Genomic DNA, 7907 nt, shown 5'->3' with positions numbered 1-7907 from the left:
TGGTTTTTTCAACGACTTTTTAGTCGTAGCGCCATCTATGAGAAATCTATGAAAGCTTTATTACTCAGTTAGTACCTTTACAGTACGGATTTCCTATATATATATATATATATATATATATATATTTCGGGTATTCATTCTTAAAGTATGAATTTTAATAATAGGCTATGAGTTAACATGTCAACTTTTTTGAAATTTGTAAATTAATGATATGATAAATGTTTTTTTGAAATTTTTTTAAGCATCATCATTCAATATAACACAAAACACTTCACATCTATACATCATTGTTCAGAATACGTCTGAAAAATAAAACTACAAGAGAGGTCTCTCTTTGTTTGTGCTTCAAAAATCAAATAAACTAAAACTAAGTCGGCTTTTATTCAAACCACTCTTTTACTTTAGATCATTCAAGTTTATTTTTAGTATAATTCATGATGTATTGTTGGCTTCACAATAAAGTCTTCACGTACATACTAAATATGAATTTGACAAGCTTTTGTGGTGCGTGTGGTTTTTATAACAAGATTCCTGTTGATATTCGAAGTTTGCCAGTTACGAGCATCAAAATTATAGTGCAATATAAATCTTATATTAAAGGCATTGACTTACAAATAAATGGACGACGGGTCTAACACACAAACCACGAAAAAAATGTCCCAAGTCAACCTATTTAAACGTAGTGACATGTAAAGGAATACGAAAAAGCTAAAACGTTGAATTTAAATTGTAATGTCATCGCAGTACTGTCTAATTTTGCTTGCTTCGCTGTCAGTCGAACAAACGAAGACTAAAGCGTGAATGGCGCTCTGTATACGATTTTAACGCCCTATAAGTTCGGACACTTTTTAGCGCCGACCCGACGTCCATATAATTGTAAGTCAATGATTTAAGGTTATTTATTATAAAGCGTCTGCATATTTGTCTAATGTGGTGAATCGTTGGATATATTTGAAATAAATATTGTAAATGATAAATGTTTACAAAATCAAGATTTTGTAGCAGTAGAGCTCCTTGTGAAAAAATTCGTCCGGGGAAGTACTGCCACCTTACCTATTTCTGACGCCAAGTGGTAACGTTAGCATTACTGTGTTCCAGTTTAGAAGGGTACGGGTGCTGGTGAAGTTACCGGCACATGTGACTTGCCAATTTGTGTCTCAGGGTAACTGCAACTGTTATGCACAGGCGTGTTTACCTTACCATCAGGCGTACGACTTGTGCGCCCCGTAACTTGATTTGAAAAAAAAGTTAGCTCGGTTGGCTTAGTTTGCGGTATGAATCGAAGTATGAAAAGATACCCCGGTTACGTGAGCTAAGTTAGTTTAGCTTCGAGCAGTAGTAGTAGAGTAGTTTTAGAGTATCCGAATCAGCAGGTCGATATAGAACCTTACGATAACTCTGTTATCCTCCGATTTGATTAGATGTCGTACGATTTTCTTTTGATTTTTATTCACAATAACCGAATCGAAAGTCAAAGTATCGTACTCGAAACCGAACCGAAATGACGTCACACCCGTAGGATTACTTGTACTTCTCGACCGGCAAAGGCTACAAACGTTATTCAGAAGTTATCTAATGAAAGTTTCAGAACGTCCTATTGTTTACAAAGCAAGAATGTGATATGATAATCTTTTATTATTTAAAATACAATCTGGGTTTTGTTTAATTCTATTAGTGTATTTTAATGCAAGACGAATGTATTCCTATATTTTAGGCCTTTAAAGTCTTAAAAATGTATATAAATGGATTTTCATTTTTCTTATAATCTATTTCACCGACTAACTCCCTAAACGTTGTTGGATAACGATATCGTATCCGAATTGGAATCGAACGTTTTAACTCGAATGTTCTGAATAGCTTGGAAAGCGATATCCAATCGAGCGATTCGGTTAAGATATCGAAGAGTTCTGAATCGGGGTCCAGATCGGACACGAGTCGACGACGCAGTGCCAGCACTGTGGGAGGAACCAGGATTCCGCCCAGCTCACGCTGGAGGAGTGCCCCGCGTGGGCCTCCGAGCGGAACACCCTTGTTGCTCTCTCCGCCAGGCACAGCAGCGGCTATGTTGACGGTGGTGTGGCCTGTACATTACTGCGTTCCCATTTCGAAGGGTAAGGAAGGTGACAATACAGGAATATGGGACTTGTCAACCTATATCTCCGTGCCCCTCAGATCTTTGCGATTTAAAGCTCTAAGTGTTGCTTACCACCAAGCACGACTTGTTCGTCACTTAGTACTATAAAAGACAGAGGAGGCCTACACTTAGCAGTGGGTGACTAAAGACTGAAGAAAAAATATACAGTGTTTTTTAAATAACCTACTTTTGCTGTCGCAATTTCATTCTTCCAATAAAATTAAGTCATGCTTATAAGGAACTGAGTCTATTAGCATTTAAAAAATTGACAATTTTATTCATCCTAGGAAATTAACTATTTCTCCGGATTTAAAGCGCTTATATTTGTTTTTTTTAACAAACTAACGTTTCGGGGCCCTGTACAGGTTTGAATTCGGAAAAATAGTTTCGTTTCCAATGTGCAACATTCGCAAAAACCTAAGAACTCGATTTATTCATCTTGTATGAAAAAATATTTTACGAAATTTGATCAACTTCTTGAGGAATTGCAGTTGTAAAATCACAAACGCTTATCCTCCGTCTGTTTGCTCCGCAGTCTGCAGTTCTTTGGTCATATTGCACGCAGAAGCACTGATGGTCTCAAGAGCGTGATGGTTACGGGCAAAATTGAGGGCAAACGACTTAGAGGTCGAAGTTCGAGACGATGGTGTGACTAGGTGACTGAAAGTCTGGCAGTACCAGTGAGTGTCGCATTCCACCGAGCCAAAGACAGAGTGCAGTAGAGAAGATTGATTTTTAATAATAATAAATTTAACATAATAAAAATTCATATTGTTAAAATGAAATAATTTGTAAAACGTATGTAGCGTAAATTGGAATGTGCTTCGTAAAATTAAAAATAAGGTATTTGATTAACAACCTTTGTAACAATAGTGAAAAAATAGGGCAGGTTTGCATTAATATTAGACATAACAGGTTGATGACTGTACCACCTTAGTCAATCGTGACCATGGGACCTGTATAAAGGGCCCGAAACGTTGGTTTGTTTGAAAAAACAAATATACGCGATTAAATTCATTCATGACAACTCAGACTTGACCAAAAAATTTACTATACCAAAATTGTTTTTAAAAAAGATGTAATGGTTCCTAAGACAGTTTCCTTGTATCTGCTAATGCTTCGGATTTCCCCATATTGTCCCATTTAAAAAAAAAACACTACGTTACTTCCACCGCAAAAAGCTGATATCGGAAATCAAAATCTATTAATACGAACTTGGAGTTTACCTCATGTATGACATTCATAAAACGCACAAATATAAATGTTTTTCACAAAATCCGTACCCGTATTTGTACAATGAGGCGTAAAGCCCCCAATTTGGTATTAGTAGATGGTATTTGCTATTGCGGTGCCTCGGGTATGTTTGCTGAGATTAAGCTTCTAACGGCTACATATTGTGACAAAGACCTTGAACTCGGCCAAGAGCTCAATATGTTTGGTAAAATCATTAACCAGTTACGTCTAATATATTAATTGAAACCACCGTATATATATCAAGTAGCAGTAAAAGAAAGTTGTGAAAGAGTTCGTCTAGGGTCCAGGGTTCAGGGTCCAGGGACCTTACCTATTTCTACCGCCAAGCGATAATGTCAGCATTACCGTGTTCCGGTTTGTAAGAGTAAGGGTGCTGGTGAAATTACAGGCACATGGGACTTGTCTATTTATGTCTCAGGGTGACGGGCGCTGTGGCAGTGCCTCTCAGATCTTTGCGATTTAAAGCTCCGAGTGACACTGCAACTTAGGCGCACGACTTGTTCGTTGCGTCACTTGATATCATCAACAAAAAAAGAAAATATTGCATTGCTATATCCAAAATTCACACTACGCATTCTGACGTCGCTCAGCAGCTGTCTACCTTTCAAAGAAATGGGCTTTATTATTGCCAAACTAAATTACATTTTGCATTGCCCGTAGCGACTGCCGATGACAGTACGCGCCGTGTCTTAGGATCTAGTCACATAGAAAGAGCAGCGGCTGGAGGAGCATTTTTGGTGCAAAATATCACTTAGCATTTTGAATACTATCTTCTAAAGAAAAGGAGTTCAAATTGATTTGAGGCATAGCCAATGTGGACAGACGTGTAGGTTACCATCAGGCGAACGCGACATTTTCGTCCCGTTACGTGACATTATAAAAAAATCCCTAGTAATGGGGCTGCCGCGACACTGTAGTGCATGTTCACGTAGGCACATACGGATGGTTTTAATGCCATTATGCGCAAGAAGGCTGCCTCACTCGTGATGAGTGTGCGCAGCAGCGCCAATAGCATCCTAGCTGTTATTGCCACCAGCCTGGACTGCCCCTACCAACAACATTGGGTGCAGCTACACGTGTGTAGGGTAGTGGTCTAGACGTGGCATTTCACTAGAATTATGTAATTTTGTATTGTGCTAACCATAGCATGTAAGAAAAATTTGCTGTAACATTAGTATGGATCATGGTCCGAAATAAATAATTATATTCTTTATTATATTCTATATCAATCAAATTCGATAAAAATCAGTTCTCATGTGAAACAATAATTTTTTTTTATAAAATATAAGTGCGCATTTGACCTCCATCTCACCTGATGGAAAGTGACGATGAGGTCGAGGATGTAGCACGCACACCTAAATAATTCCTATTCACTCTCGCCTTAAAAAGGTCCACGTTCGGGGAACAAGTCTGCAGGCAGGGAACTCCACTCCCTAGTCGCTCGCCATACAAATGTGGAAGCGAAACGTTTTGTGCAAATCCGGGGAATATCCACAACATAGGGATGGAACCCCCGCCCACGTCTAGTCTCCAGATGATGGAAAGGGGAAGGCGGAATCAACTTATGCAGTTCCATGAAAACATAAGAAGAGAAATGGTCTTATTTTAGTTTTTAAGTGGGATTATTTACAATAATAATAATATAAAATTATTTATGTATCAGTATGCGCCACCTTACATATATTGTAGTCGAGTACGACTAAAATATATCGCACCCCTCATGGAAGAATGGCATAAGTGGAGTTACGTCAACGTCGTTTATTGCTACATTAGATACAGAAAAAAATATCCCACATCCTCTTTAATCTTGCAACTCTATCGACTAATATTGTAGAAAGATTTACAAGAAATGCAGGATTTTTCTGTATTTGATTTATTTATTTATTTGCATTCAGGTAACAAAGACCCATAAATATATAACTTATGCGAGTAGACTAACATACATAATAAATACAATAAATACACTACTGATTAATTATTATTTACATGTATTGCCTGCGACGTGCGACGCAACGTGGGTGTCCGATAGTCGGTCTCGGAAACGTGGCTACATGACCCCCTTCGGCCAAAACTCATCTTTCATGAAGGTCGACAGATGTTGAGTTGGTATTCTCACCACAAATGAATTAAAATTCTAATGGAGCAATAAACATGTTTGACGTAACCCACATATGCCAATCTTCTATGAGGGATGCGATATGTAAGGTGGTCCATACAAAGATACGTGGTAAGGCTGCCTTTCCACCAGAGATGTGCAAGGTAGCGAGGGGGTGCGAGGATGTGTAGCGGCGCGGTGCGGGGATGCGTTATGTGTGGATTTTTTCTTCGCACACCGCCTCGCTACGTCGCATATCTTTGGTGGAAAGGCAGCCTTATACGCGGTGAGACGCATAGTAACGCAGAGAAAACCTTCCAAAGAAAATGGTAAAAGTACATTGGTATATACAGGTGAGAAATATTTCCTTGATGTAGAGTATCGGTGGACATACTACGTAAAAGCTCGAAAAAAACTGATCCAGGGAGTGCAAAATTCTTGTGGTCGCTATTGTTTTCGAATTCCTCGCACACATGTCACGCCCTATCTAAACAAATTCGGCATTCTGAAAATGAAGGCCCGTCAGAAGCTATATTTGGCCTGCCTAATGTTTGATATGGTTAAAACCCGGAAACCTGATTATCTATACTACAAAATTAATTAGTCACAACGTGTAAGGGGGATAAGTTCCGATTAGTTTCTAAAAATGTTATTAACATCCCAAAACACAGAACGACTGCTTTTCGCGGCGGTTTCAGGTATCGCGCCAGTAAGTGTTGGAATGATATTCCTCCTCCATTGCGTGATATCAATAATAACAAACGATTTAAGCGTGAATACAAAAAACATCTATTGTGTGACAATAGATGTTTCATTTGCAGATGTGTCTCGCTACATAGATATTTCCCTAATCAATGCGTTTGATACCTGTAAACCTAAATTTCCTTATCTATACGTACTCGTATTTGGTGGCTATTGTTATAATTTAATTTATGTTTGTAAACTTACATTATTATTTAAAATATTACTTACCTTCATTACTTACACTATTTACATTGTTTGCTTTTACATCTTACACTTTTGTTTGATATATATATGTATATTTAGAGTTAGGTACATATATTTGCGTGTGATGCACTTTGGTGGCATGGCTTACTGGGCTGCGATCGCTCACCATATGGTACTGGCAGAAAACCAGCACTGTTTGACTTCTCTCGGTCTACAGTATTTATGCTGAGTCAGGGCCATTTCAGCACAAACTGTAGTCTTAAGTACATTAAAATTTTATCAGTTGTTATAGTATTTGTTTTTCTCGCAATATGTGTTTTGTATAAATGTGTATAAAATTAATAATGAATGTTCTATGTGCTTTTATGTTATACTCTGTGAAGTGATTGTAAATGTTTTGTTTCTGTTTGTATTTGTGCTGAATAAACGTGTTATCTGGTGGGAGTTGAAAATATCTGTAGTTTAGCAAAATGGCGTCTGAAGAATATTATTTGCTTAAATTATTTAGTAATTGAAAGTGAAAAACTGCCTCCGTGGCCGAACGGTTACCATGCTGGACTGCCACGCAGAGGTCCCAGGTTCGATTCCCGGGCCGGGAGAAATATTTGTATTGCCTACATTTGTTTCTCTTGTGGGTTTGGGTGTAATTTGTGGTTGTCTATATGTGTGTGGCACCCGCGACACAGGGTTTCCCTACTGCGGGGCCTATGTTGAATGTGTGCGTTATTATTATTATTAAAAGTAACTGAAATAATGCTATCGGTTTTCAAGGAAATCAGTGACAGTCATCGCAAAGAAGTTGCAGTGTAGGGAATACGTTATGACGTCAAAATCCGCAACAACCCGTTAAAAGAGTCTGGCTCAGTCCTTTATAAGCCTAAGCTTAGTTTTGAACGAGGGGAGTCTAGTGATGGGACGTTGTAACGGATATTTTTTATGATATTAAGAGTCTATCTATATAACCTCAATGGTTTTGGTTGATTGCACATTGCAGTGAGTGTTGAATCAATCATTTTGGAAAAAGTATAAATATACTACAATTGAGGATGTACAGTGATGAAAAAAAACACAAACTTACCTTGAAAATTTACAAAACAACCGCTGTATTCGATAGGATACCAATTATTTATTTTATATCAATTCAACTAAATAGGACACGTGTGCTTTATGGTATACATTTTTCAAACGGCTTCGATTTCGTTTATAGAAAAATAAATTCTGACATAAAGCTAAATTTGAATTCAAATTTTTCCCGTTCTAATACGGTTCATTTTGCTTAGGTCGAGAGGCAGACAACTGGATTTATTTAAGATTTTTTTTTACAAACGTTTTTAAAGACATTTGGAAAATGTATATCGTAAAAAAAAGACCATTGGTATATGTACAGTACTTATTGAATACAGCGGGTTTCTTATAAAATTTTGAGGTTTTTTTTAGGAACCGGTATTTCACACCGTATAGTAAGTAATCACAAAA

This window comes from Hyposmocoma kahamanoa, unplaced genomic scaffold (genome assembly GCF_003589595.1).
Source record: "Hyposmocoma kahamanoa isolate Upper Pololo Valley unplaced genomic scaffold, ASM358959v1 215, whole genome shotgun sequence".
Taxonomy (NCBI): Eukaryota; Metazoa; Arthropoda; class Insecta; order Lepidoptera; family Cosmopterigidae; genus Hyposmocoma; species Hyposmocoma kahamanoa.
The sequence above is the reverse complement of the archived record's forward strand: the minus strand, read 5'-3'. Positions refer to the sequence as shown.